The following is a 15217-nucleotide window of genomic DNA, read 5'->3' as shown; positions in this document are numbered from 1 at the left end:
CAATGTTAAAATGTAAATCTCATTAATTTATTATGAATACACTTGTTCATTTTTAATTTATGTCAAACCTCCTAACATTTCTATATTAATAAAATCGTACCTTGACCGTAGCATCTTCATAAAAACTTTGTTATATATATTTTGATCTCGTCTCATGCGTTCTTCAGGTATATTAGATTATAAAACAATCATAAAAGAAGAAATTTTATTATTTTTGGATTTGCTATCATTTACGAACCTAAAATATTTGTTTGAAGTTGATAAAACAAACACCATAATGACTAAGATATGTGTTTTAAATATACTTTAGCATAATAAAATGCTTTGAATATTAAAATACCTTCAATTCAAATAAAATATTTACGTTCCGAAATACTATAATATGTAAAGATTTTTTAATGTTCAGAATATTTTTAAGGTAATATATATTTTTAACTCTTAAATTTATATGTTCTTTGATAATAAAAGTTTAAAAAACAAGACATTTAGTTTTATTTTATATGCTATCTAGAAAAATGAAATTCATCTAGTAAAATCGATTTTTTTGATGCTACTGAGTGTTTTTGTCAGATTTTTTCTTATATGGGTAAAAATATACCTTTATATTTATATTTTTGATCTCAAAAATATTGTATATTTTTACATACAACTAATAAGAAAAATTATACTTTAAGAGAAAAGAACTAGAACGTAGATTAAATATATATAAGTTAAAAAAGAAAGAGAATTTACCAGGTATACAAAATCAAAGCCAAGAAAGTGGATAAATAACCAGAGAATCTGCAATATTACAATTTAAGTACGAAAGCGCACCCATCTATTCCTAAAAAATGATTTCTGCAATACAAAATATGACCTCGATGACATAGATCTTTCAGCGCTTGAATACAAAAACAAAAATTAGTTTATTGTATAGAACACAACAAAAAACACTACATCAAAAACTCTTCTATGTGAAAAAAATTCTACGTTTGAAATATTAGATACTCAAATTGGCTACAAGATTAGAATATCAATCCATTAGAAGAAGCTAGGTTCTGTTTTATTCGTAATTGAAATATTTTGTTTGTTGAAAGATCAAGATGTCTGCACTGCAACGAATCTTTGAAAACAGTCGATCACTATGCAAGGAGATGTAAAAAAATTCTGCGATGACTATACACACAACGAGAAAAGCTTATGTCTTCCTATTATGTTGATGAAAAAATACAATTTTCACAAACCTGATACAATACGCAGTCATTTTTTGCAAGAAATAATATAAAACGAATTCACGGAGATCAAAGATGATACAAGAATTATAACAGACATTATGTTATCAAATGAGAGACCTGGTTTTTTTGTAAATGATTAAAAGAAGAACAGCATTACTCTGATCAAAATTTGCGTGACATGTTTCGACAATATAAACATAGTTGAAAACAAAAAATTGAGATAATATGAGCTATCAAAAATATTCTAGTGCAAGCATAAATTATCACATATTTTATAACATGAGACGTTACGGTGACACGTAATCATGAAATTTTCCTAAATGAACTAGATGTCACGAACCAGATCGAGGCATATATGCAAACCTTGGGATTGAAAAAACAGTTGAATTTATAGATCACTATATAATAAGAGTGTGCAATAAGACTTTGGAGAGAAGATGATAAATGAAATATATATACGCTGTGCGCTCAGGGAATCAAGAAAATTGTGCTTGAGAAAAAAACTAAAATTATAACTATTAATTAAGCCAATAAATTCGAATAAAAAATAATTAACATAAAACTAATATATATATTTATTATTTTAATAGTATCAAGGGCACAACAATGATTGCATGCTAACAATATGTAAAATTAAACTTAGCAAAGCAAGGAGTTTAAGACCCATAATTTTTCTATATAGGTTATATTGCACCTTTTTTATGCAAAGCAGCTTTATTTTTGCAAAAACATATTAATTCATTCATTATACATCTAGTGATAAAACTAATAAACAGAAGATTATGCTGATATACACTTTATGTGCCTGTTAACATAATATATAAAAATGGATTATATTTAGTCAGATAATGTATATTAAGTGAATGCACAAATTATCTTTACTCCCATTTGAAACTATTCCACAGAATTTTAAATTCCCCAATAAAAGTTTACCTGCTTTAGATTGCATATGTATAATTTTGTATAATGTTTTACATTATATATGACATGAAAATTTAAAATTCATATGCAAAAATCAAAGAAAAAACCTTGCTTAAGAAATATGTATTTTTGAAAATTGTAAAAACTAAATGAAACTTTTAGAGTTTAGAGTTTTATTTAAAATAAAAGATTTAATACGAACGAATTTGACTCATCATACATTTAAAAATTTGATGCATCGTATAAAAAAGTTCTGTCATTTTATATCTATCAATAACTCTAATAATGATTTATAAAGAAAACATTAATTTTTTTACAAGTATAATAAACGTACACTTCCATTGGAAAACAGCATCAAGGATGGAGTTATATTTATTTATACTTTCCATAATACAAAATTTTTTTAACAAAAAGAACAGACACAGTCCTGTTATCAACAAAGATAATATTTAGAGACAATATTTTCTATTTACAATGAGAAAGTTGCCTACATACTTCATTTGTAAAATTTATATTTAAATTTATAAAATGACTATATTAAAAAGCTGAAACTGGTGTATGCATAAAACTTTTACAATTTGTTATCCATATATGAAAGACTAGGATATTAAAAGCATAAACTTGTTTAACTCAATAAGATATATATTTGTTCTATATACAATCCACTTAGGCATAATTTTTTCGCATTCATGGTATAATTTATTTTGTTACCATATACTCCGATAAATAATGCTATTAATTGGTACAGTCGCCCCTTATTTGTATCTAGAATCAAGTAATCAGCTTTAATATACTACCATTTTTTATGGTTTTTTATATATTTTCATATATTATAAACGCCTACATTCAGTGTTTTTTTTGCTAAAATATATTAGAAATATATATAGCTCTCCATTATTCATTTTGCATTTTCATGAAAATTGTTGCACGAACAAGCTCAAAATTACATATAAACGGATTTAAAAAACTTGCTAAAGAATTGAAAGTGTGATTAGTAAAGATAAAATTTTCTTAAAATAAATCTGAGTGTAATAATCCTTTAATTTATATATATCACTTAGTTTTATGATATATCGAGCAAGAAAACAACAGAGATATACTTAAATAAACCTGATTCAATACATAGACAGAAATATTATGCCAAATATATATGAAGAATGTTCGACCACTGTTTTTTTTATTTTGATTTTTATGTCACTTGAGTATATGACCATGTGATCAAGATCAAATGTATGTATCTTTTTAAAATATGCATAAGTTTACACAAACAAGTATAGACCTGTGAAAACAAAATAAGAGAAGTTTATTTTTTGTAGATTTAACACCGAAATTAGACGTGCAAATAAATTTATTCAGGTAATTGTTGTTAAAGTAGCACCTTTCCAAATGTTTTCAGTATTTTTAAAACAAAAAGTGAGTCTTAAATTTATAGTGAACAGTAGAGAATTTGTAATCCAATGCATATTTGGCTGAATCTATGCAATTTATAGACGGATGACGGGAAATTAATCTCCTTAGAAATTGAATTGTCAAAATTGCAGTATTGCAAGTTCTTAATGTTTACTTTCTGATACTTTTAGTATAAAAATTTTTAAGGGAGTCATTGAAGCTTTTTCAAAACAAGATTCTATTGCTTTTTGTTTATAACAAAATATGCTTTTTTTAAAAAACACACCCGACTATATTCCAACAAAGAAGATGCATTACATTCTAAAGAAGCCTTTTTATTCGATGTGAAGAAAAACTTTAAATTTCATATATATTGTTAATTTTATCGTGATTATAAATTCCACACTTTTATTTAAAAAGCATTTATTCTGATTTTAAAATTCAAAATTCTGTATACACATATTGTATTGTATAAAAACACTTCATTTTGTTTCTGTACACATACATGTATTTTAAAAATTATTGCAACGATACATTTGACATGTATCTATTATAAAAAATAAGCTGCTAGTTTTAAACGTAAAGATGATGTTATATAAAAAATTCTAAAATCTTTGTAATCTTAAATATATTTAATGTAAATATAAACTATAAATCAGATTTATATATGCTTACTTTCAAAAATCAAACTTGATATTATTCAGTTTATTATGATCGAAATATTATTTGACTTATTGCGAGACATGTATCTTTTTTTAGACAAGACAGCTTTGATTTAACAAATGATGTACTTTGTACATAAAAATCAAAAAAGATGTACCCCAATCTAGTGAAAAATTGGTTGGATATAAAAGCCTACCGCTTAATTTTATACACTAATTTATGAAAGTTAATATAAGATGCAAACTGAAATCAAATTAATTTATAAAATAAAATGATTAAAATACTTGTTTTATTTTTTGTTGCAGAAAAACAAAATTAAAACAAAGAAAAAACGCATTTGATTAAAAATGATAAAATGACGAATATCAAAATATTATGATATTAGAAAACAATATTCGTCAGAAAAATATCAGGAGATGATATTTAGCCATATTTTACAAAAAATTGTATATATAAGTATGGAAAGATTCTTTGTATTGGTTGCGTGATGTGTTTATATATAACAAAATATATTGATAGTATGAATATACCCTATGGAAATAATATACAAAAATTATATTTTCTATAAGACATGGTAATAAAAATATTAAGGTATCAAACGCGACTATAATTTGCTCATGATTGCAAACAAAAATATATGGCGAACAAATTATACTATATAACACCTACAGTTCATTATTTTTTTTACTATCGAAGCGTCTTATCAGTAATTCGATACATAAAGTTATAATAATATGTAAAACTACAAAAGAACTAGATTTTATTGATGGTATTCGAATCAAACTCTTGTGCAGTTAAATAAAAGTCAATTAAAATTTAAGTGTTTTAAATACATAAAAAACCCCTTGGTTATGAAAAAAAACATGAAAATAGAGCATTTATAAGCAAATATTAGAAAAGTAATAGATCAAATAAACAGAACTATAATTCGAAATATCTTAAGAGTCGTAGAAAAAACTACATTCACTATAGACGGGAATCTCGATAAGAGAATTGCGTGATATGTGACTGCGAAATATAAATAAAAGATTTTTATGTCTATGAATATCTAATGACATATTAATTGTGTTTTAGTTATATTTTAGTGGTATAAAAGTTCTTAATTCGATAATAGCATATGCAGGCTGATAATGCATTTTAAAATTGCGAAACTATACTGTAATATTGAAATAAATGCTTTAATAAAATAATAGGCAAAATTTACTTTTATAAAATGCAACACATACATTTGCAAAATTAAGCTAAAAATATTTAAAATCAGGTATAAAAAGAAAAAAAAATATTGTGTTAAGAATTTTACGAATAAAATATATATTTGCAACACCATCCATGTCAATCGAAAGCAAGAAAAATTATTGAGATACAGATTAATATATGTAAAGGCAAAGGCTATTATTGGTATAATGTAGTTTAAACAGGAATGTAAATTTCAAAATTTGATATAAGATAACGTATGTCAACTATTACATATCTGATGGAAATCAGTATATTTTACAAAATGGTACAATAATAATATAATATATTATTGGATCCTGAAAAAATTCTAGATATTTACTTTGTTTAACAATAATATATAAGTTTATTTGCTAACTTTTTTTTGCATTCGAAATTTTTTTTAACACAAAGAAATATTGGAAAAAGAACTATATAATTATATTTATACTGAATTTTTTTTTGAAAAATTATATTCTTTCACTATTTTTATTCTATACAAAACTGATCTTATCATGTTTTATAAAATAGTTTCGGTTTTGTATGCTGATTGATACAAAAAAACACAATTAATCAGGACCAATAATGTTTCAACATTTGGTCTTTAATTCATTTTCTTATAATATAGTTTACTTTTCATGATGAGGTTTAATATATACAGGTCCAAATACAGCAAAACAACAGTTATGGTAATTTTTTACTATATACAGCATAAAAAAATACACTTAAGAATTGCACGCATAATTCATATTTAAAATTAATGAATTAAAGAAGTTATATGTGTATATCTTTTTTTTATTGCTTAAGAGGCATTTCAGAACATTCTAAAGATTGTCATAGTATATTTCTTTGGAATTCATGTTACGCATAGACGAATCAAAGACTACATTACACACGAAAACTAGCCTATAAAAGAAATTTATTTTAGATATTTGCTGACTATAGATGACAATATTATTTAAATATGCATCCATTTTTACGAATATAAATTTAAATCAAATTTATTTTTGCTCTCATAATATATCAAATAAACAAGCGAAAATTTTTTTTTCTGTGAAAAGCGTTTTTATAATCTAAATTTTGCGTAAAAAAAATCAGTATTTTATAATTAGTAAATTGATACCGAATAAAATATTCTCTTGATAGAAATTTCTAATATATATAAGTAAACAGTTTTTTTGAAAAAGCATTTATTTATTATTAGATTCATAAAAAATATTTTTTAAGCATATAATAAGTATATTGACATTAGAAAATAAAAAAATTAGGCAAATCACAATAAAAAAGAGCCAAAAGATTGTTACATTACATAAATACAACATCATAACCCCTAAATTTAAATTTATACTAATCGAAATACCCCTTGCAATATTAATCTAAAAGGTTGTTTTAAACATGAATATGTCAACTTATTCAGTCTTATTATAGTCAAGAGTAATAAACGTCAAAAAAAATATTTTGTCATATATTATAAGTGAAAATAAATATTTAACTAAAATAATTGCCCTTTAGAGTATAAAGAAATGAAATTTATATTTGAAGTGTCTCCTTATATCTAAAAAGTATTAAATGGTGTTTCACAATTTTTAAGAAACAATAAATGTTTTTCAATATCATTAAATCAAATTATACAGTTCAAGACATATATAAAATTTTAAGCATATTTTGCATGCGTCAAATTAATGTCACTGGTTCTTTGGTGTCAATATAATATATTGCAATACGACTATATCCAAAGAATACTTTTTTTTTTATAAAGTACTATCATTTTCGTGGGAAAACAATTAGCAGATAATAGGCAGATTTTTTACTTTGAAAAAACACAATTTATACACTATGTTTTGTGAGTTATCTTGCGCAAAGATATATGCCACATAGAGAGAAAGAGTTTATTCGTTTTTTATATAGTCTTCAAAACATGTATATTTTACATAAGTTTGCACTATTTAAATTTAAAATAAGCAATTGAAAAAAAAAATTATCGTGTATGTTTTAAATAGAAATATATAGAACTCATATATTGCGCATAAAATTGCTGATTTTTATATAAAAATGTATTTAGAATGGGAAACTGATATAAGAAAACTTGATTAAAAGCATAGATACACCCATAGACAGACAAATTATGCATAGATAAAGTCTAGAAAATGGCAATCTATAAAAAACGCCAATACATACATTTTTTTATTGTTTTAGACCCTAATCTGGTAAAGTCATACTTTTTATGTGTAATTGTATACAAGACCTAATACATTAGTCCCTTAAATTTGAAACACAAAAAAAAGATTTAAGCTACTAAAATCAATGATTTTTATTGTTAATCTATAGACCTAAAGAGATTAAATTTTTTTTTATAACAGTAGTCTACCATATGCATCTTTATCTTAATATATGTATGATACAGGCTTTTTTTGTGCGGTTATCGTTTCGAATTCGGCTATAGAGTAGTGGAAAATGTCGCCAAATCAACTTAATACAGTAATTATAGCTCAAACAAGCGCTTTACATATAATAACACAAAAATATGCATCAATACAAGGAAAGGTAGTGAAAAATAAAGAAGTAATATAAGTATAGTTATTTTTGAATTCAATGAGTCATTAGAATTTAGCGAATCAATTTGAAGTTTGCGAATTAGGATTCTTAAATTTTGTTTTATGCAGCATGAAATGATATGATAAAAGAAGATTGCACATTTAATTTATTTAAGTTCAATCTTCACATGAAAAGTATGCAAAAAGACGTTTTATTTAAACGAGGTGTTTAAGATTAGCATTTAAATATAAAACGTATTGCATTTATGTCTTAGTATGTCTAGAAATGATGTAAAATAGTGTATATTTTTTTGCACATCTGCGAGATTAAAACCTTCAAAGTCTTCTTCATATCCTATTTTTTTAGTATTTGGCTTTGCAGTCTCTAACTACTATAAATGCTAACGAAATTTTATTGGTTTTGTATTTGAGATTGCAAGTTCGATGTCTTTGGAATGATAAAATTTTATAATAAAAAAAGTGATAAAAAGTAATTTTCCTACCCATTACACCAAAACAAAGTTATTAAAGTCTACAAATACGTAGAAAAAATAAGAATACTATTTTATGCGTATTTGGAGGCAGAAAAGCCGTTCTAGAATACATATATGAAACAAATCGAATTTTTTACTTTAAACATAACATTTGCATAGGTATAATAATAAGTCTAAAAGGTAAAGAAAAAGACATAACAATAAGCAAATGATAAATTCTATGCGCAGAACGTTCTTTACTAACGACTTTATTGCAGCATATGATCTGATTGGATATTTACGGTTAAAAATAATGTATAAATATCCGAAAAGATATATTTAATTCATAAAGAAATTGAATATAAACTCATAGGTATGCCAAAATACAACGTCAGAATATATTAGCTAAAGTTTTTATTATGCCTTTATATACGATTGACATTTTTCTATACAATATTGCATTTTTATTGTTCTTATTTTTCCACGTTATTTTTAACAGACTATCATTTTTTTTTATCATTTTTAGAGAACTGATCTAAAAATCTTTGCAATATCAAATGAATATACTGCAAACTATGATTTTATTTTTCAGATATATATAGTATGATATTTTGAATTTATCATTCTTATAAATAAAATAATTTTTTTATCTATACATATTCATAAAAAGACAAAAATTTACTTATGCAATGCTTTTATAAATGTATATATTTTTTTCAAATAAAACAAAATAGTCGCTTTGATATTACAGTTATGGGGGTTTTGATCATTTTTGTAATCAGACTAGCTGACTTATAAAGATATAAGTTTGAATCTAATACAAGCTATTGCACAGTAAAAAAACGGAATTTTATTTTAAGAAATTTATCCACCCATAAAGAAATTATTATTTCAAGTACAATCTGCTTTTTAACAGAATTTAGAATATTTTAAACAAACTTTCTGAATTTCAAAATCAAAATGAACATATATATAACGAAAATTTTAATATTACACATACGAACTTATGAATATTTAAAAAATGCTTTTTAATTGATAATACTGTAAAAGTCGTTGCCATAATATAATCTTACATTCAGGAAAATATAATAGGAATGCTTATCTTCTTCTCTTGATTGACCGTGATGACTCAAATATATTCAATATATCGAAAATATGTAATAATTAGAATAAAGTCACAAAAGTAAGACTTAAAATATATTTTTTATACATTTTTAATAATATGGGAAGTGTGCATTTAAAAGAATTAGTTATATATAGAAACGTTTCTTAAAATTATACTACAGAAAATTTTTATCGTTAGTTTTCTGCAAATGTAACATATAATTAGAAATGTCATTGATAATTCCGTGAGACTTAAAAAACTAGTTAGAATTCTTATACTGTAAAATGAATGAAAGCACAAAAAAAGTCAAAACAATACTGTGAACTTTTTGCATAAAGCATCTAATCTATATATTTGACAGAGCTAAAAAAAGAATCATAATGAAGCCATTTAAATTTGCGGAATCTATACTAAACTCCAAAAGAATAACTGTTAGAGCATTTTTTTAATATTTACACTCTAGAAAGAAATTCTATGATTTAATGACTTATAAATATTTATAAAAAATACTTACTTTCTATTAGGCATTATGTTGCATGGTCTTATAAAAGCGGTGGCATGATTCTGTATCAAAGTAAGTTTCTAGAGTTAGTATTTTATGCTGCTCAAGCGGTTACTTGAAATTAGACATGTACATCGCAATACATTCGATCTTATTTAATCACGTAATTTTATAAACGAAAGTTTTTAGAAATGCTATTAAAGTACATTTATCGTATGAAAATCTTAAAACAACAAATATTAATGTTAAAAATATATTAATATGTGTGGTTCTAACAAAAATGGCATAAAAACGCATAAACTAATATGAATATGGGTTTTCGTCTTATATTTTTAAGATTTTTATGTGAATTTCATTTTTAAAACCATAAAGAGTTTAAAAGGACTTTTATACATAAATGTAGAATCGATAATACAAGTAAAAAACCATAAATTTTTTCACATTTCACTAATTTGAAAACTTCCGATTCTTTAAATCAGCGTAGCAAATTTATTCGTATTTACTAAATTATAAAAATCGAAAAATTGTGATAAATCTCTATAAAATATAAAAGGCTGATAAAAAAAAGAATAGCTTGAATACGTGTATCAGTATGAAGTTTTTTAAGATTGTATTTCACATGAAAATTTTTGATTTTAATATATTTATACTATTTAAAGCGCATATGTTAATGCCATTTTACATTTTAACGACTATATTTTATCATAATACATACAGTATTATCACGAAAGTAAATTTAAATAATAAGATTTATCCCAAATTACTACGCTATCTATGTTAAAAAGTTTAAGTATATTATTTATAACATTTTATCTAGTTTTGACTATAAAACCTCGAAATTCAAAAGACGCTGTAAAAATGCTGGTGAAGCCTTATATTAATACAGTCTCGCGTAAACAAAAATAGCTTCTTTTTTATATATTTAAATATTAGATAAAGCGCAAAAGTGTTCTATATAATGTGCACAATTTTGTATAAAATACGTTGAAAAGATATGAAGAATTGTAATTATTCGTAATATGATTATGTATATGCTCAAAAATACATATTATGGCAGAAATTTCATAACGAAAATATATATGCATAAAAATGGCTTTCTATGGATTTTTACGTTCATTATTGTACGTTTAGACTTTTATTTGCTATAAAAAATATTTGAAAATCTCTATAAGTCTATTTAATTATGATTTTTTATACAGTAGATAATAATTTTGCATAAAATTCCCTTGAAATCGTTGTGAAACACTTTTGAGGCGCTTTTTACAAAAGAAATACAAAAAATAACATATTTTTATTGTTTTATCATAAAATAGATATATTAAGGGTGAATTCTATATGTAATTACTAATTATGAAATTATCAAATTTAAATCATATTAAGATATTTAATGCATAAGTATATCATTCTTTACCTTTGCTACCTTTTTATCAAAAAATACAATTTTATATTTATAGATTGAATGTTTTAATTTTGTTATTTATCTTATACAGACTAAATGGGTGTAAGTGAGTCTATATTTAAATTTATCCAGCCATTCATATTTTCTTTTTCTTTTAAATGGATCTCAGCTAATTTATTAGAAAATGATTACGATCCTTTTCAGTTTTAAAACCTTTAACTTCTAATTTTTTAGTTAAATATTACTTCTGATAGTGGAACTTATGGGGCAGGCATTTATCATGCGTAATTTTCCTTTTTTTTTCAATATGACTATATTTTGACAAAAATATATGGGAAATGTTTTTGGATTCACATATTTCTAAATTTATACATACATACTATCAAATTTTTTATATAGTACTTCAATATAAAAATCATCTAAATAATACTGGGCTTTGATACCATAAAACAGATTCCAAATCTTTTTTCGGATATTGTATCTGGTTTTATAAGTTATTAGTAAATATTAGCATAAAACATATATTTACATTTTTTTTCTCTTAAAATTTTTTTTTTACCGATATCGATAAGAAAAATACATAATTTCTTTTCCAAATCCATCTTGCTGTAGCTGAAAAAAACTAAAAAGGTCATATTGCAGTAAAATAAGAAAAATATCTCATATAACAAAGTGTAACTAGTATTTTTCCTAGATATTTCTTTTATTGATTTATAAATTTCTTTTTTTCTGGCTCAACTTGAGTAAAAATAATTCTAATCGAGTTCAATATAATAAATATCTTCTTAAATGTATAAACTTACGGTCTTTTCGATTGAGAATATTTTTTATCTTATTTTAACTAATTCTGTGATTATATCCATTAGATGGTCATTTTATAATATTATCAAACATATTATATACAATCATTTAGTAAACTTAGTAGGAAGAGTTTCATGTAACAGCATACTCCAATGGGAATATGAAAGGTACGGAAAAATAACATTGCATTTTAATATAAAAAGGCTTACGAAATTGTATTATAAAGCTTCAATATAAAAAATATATGATGACTAAACTCACGTCCTAGAATCAAAGTAATTGTTTCTTTTTACAATAGTAGAAAATTCACAATATTTTTCGCATAAGTTTGCTATAAAAATGGACAAAGAACATACCTCCTCAGAGATTTTGTAACCTGTAATATTTAAGATTCAATGAAGCGTTTCAATAGAAAGCACTGTTATATTTATAGTATTCTATTTTATACTCTTATAACTAGAAATAATAGTAAAAATATGTATATCAGTAGATATAGGACCCATAATATAATTGGCGTTTTTAAATATGAATAGGGTCGGATTTTATGACCTCGAATTTTTCAAATATGATATGCAAAAATCATCTCATCAGATCTAAAACTGAAATCGTGGGTTTAAATATAAATTAAGGTATACCTGTAGTGTAAAAAGCCGAGTCTAACAAACAAAAAGTATATTGCTATGATGACAGTTGTATCCAAGCTATTCGCAAATATTGACTGAATTAGTGTATAACGAAAGAATATACTGTTATTTATTTATATATGAGTTGTGTTCGTTTTTATCATTTATCTATTAAGACGGGGTCGACGAGTTGGGAATATTGCACAACTCCTTGATGCATCTTTTGACACCTTCCTCAGATCTATCTTCATCAACTGCTCTTCTTCTCTCAAATGAGATGAGTTCAAGTGTCTTGCATAGTTTGAGAGCTTGCATTTATGCTTCTACTTCGTCAGGTATTTTTAACTCCTTAACATATTTTTTATGATATTTTGTGACCACACCATCCCAAGTCATCACATATGGTATTATTCTTGTTTTACATTTGTATATAAAACCAAGTTCGTTTGCCAAGATGTCATATTTCCTATATTTTTCATTCTCAACATCAGTCAAGTTATCAAGGCTCGTTATACCTATTTCGATCAGCGTAATCATATATTTTTTTTTATCGTATAGAAAAATATCAGGTCTATTTTGTTTGATTATAAATCTGTTTAAATTTTAGTATCGACTTTTATTTCTGCATTTTCGTATTCGCAGATCTCTTGTACTGAGTGAGTTCTGCTCTTTTTATTTTTCTTGAAGTTGTATGGTCTTGATAGGAGGAAATGACGACATCTTACTTTTTCATTATGTCTTCGCGTGTAATCATGCCCTAACATTATCTTGCAATTTTGCAAGGTGATCAATTGTTTTAAAAGCTTCAATATAGTGTGGGCATTTTATCCACATGCCAAAAAAAAAATTCTGTCTTGAATAAAACCGAATTTTCCTTCTTCACTTGGTGTAATGTTTCCATCTTTTATTCATATTTTATCCATCTTGATGATCCAACAATATCAACTATATCATTATTCTTAGTTTCAAAAAGTTTTTGTGTAATGGTTTTTCTTTTATTTTACACAATAGACTTTCAGCAAGCTTTTTCTCCTGTGTTTTGGAGTCGGTGTTATTAGCATGATATTTATTTTATCGACATTCTTTAATTAGTGAGAGATGTGCTTGTTATCTTTTTACTTTTTGAATCGCGGCCATCCTCGGTGAGCTGTTTTTACTGTTTTCAAGCAGATTTTTTAGCTGGTAGATCATCTTCTATGCTTTGAATTTGATATCGTATAGCCCACGTTATAGTTCATAACTCTTTATATATAATCTTTGATTATTACTAGGCTTGAGGTGAATGTGAAAATTCGTTTAAAATATCTCTTATCTTATCATCAAGTTTGATGTATTCTTCTGGTTTTAATTTAAATACTCCTATATGGTAATTTATGTGTGACTTTGCATGTTCATTAATGGCTTTAAATATATTCCCTGCATTAAGTTTAGTCTTACATAAATTTATTATTCGATTTAATATTTGTTCTGCAATTATATCTTTAGTTTCTTGCTTTAGCTCTGATCTGCTATTAATAATTACCCTAAGATATTTGTAGGCTGCTGGGCCTTCTATAAATGTTGCTACATCTGCACATATTTCATGGTTAGTGGCTAATTTGTTTTTGTTTATTTCAAGGCCTACTGCATTAAAAAGGTTAGTGTTTCGTCCGTCATGAGTTTAAGTGTTTCAAGATTTTTGATATCTATTTGAGGTCATCTTTATAGAGTAAGTGATTTGTTGTATATGAGTTATCATCTTTCAGTACACTTACCCCTGGAAAGCGTTCATTATAATTTCTGCTTAACGGAACAATACATAAAACGAATATAAAGGTAACAGACTGTCTCCCTGTAGTATTACTTGGTTTTTTCTTCAATTCATTATTTCTTCTCCATTTAACCTTAACGATATACTCCATTTACTTGTAATCTTGTTTATAAAAGATGTTATCCATGCTAATAGAGTATATTCAAATACATGCATGTATGGATTTATGTTTTAATGAATCAAACGCCTTTTTTTACATCAATCCACTATGTATATAAATTATTTCCATGATCAGTATTTATCGCAATATTGAAAAGGGCTTGTTCTTTTGCTCCTTGAACGCGCCTTTTTGTTCTACACTAATTTTTTGCAATTATTTTCCTTGTCTCTACTTCATACTGATTTTATTTGAGACCGCTTTTGTCGTTAATTTATATAAATTAGACATACATGTTATTGGTCTGAATTCATTTCCTATCTTTGCATCTTCTTTTGGTATAAGGTATGCAGTGCCTGAATAAAACCATTCTTTCTGCTTTTTATATACTAAACATAATGATATAATAATATATATTATATTTAAACCAATTTTTTATATGATAAAACCACATTTTTTTTTACGGCATAAATT

The sequence above is a fragment of the Rhyacophila brunnea genome, unplaced genomic scaffold (assembly GCF_057557595.1).
Source record: "Rhyacophila brunnea isolate RB1 unplaced genomic scaffold, BYU_Rbru_1.0 scaffold_180, whole genome shotgun sequence".
Taxonomy (NCBI): domain Eukaryota; kingdom Metazoa; phylum Arthropoda; class Insecta; order Trichoptera; family Rhyacophilidae; genus Rhyacophila; species Rhyacophila brunnea.
Note: the sequence above shows the minus strand (reverse complement) of the source record.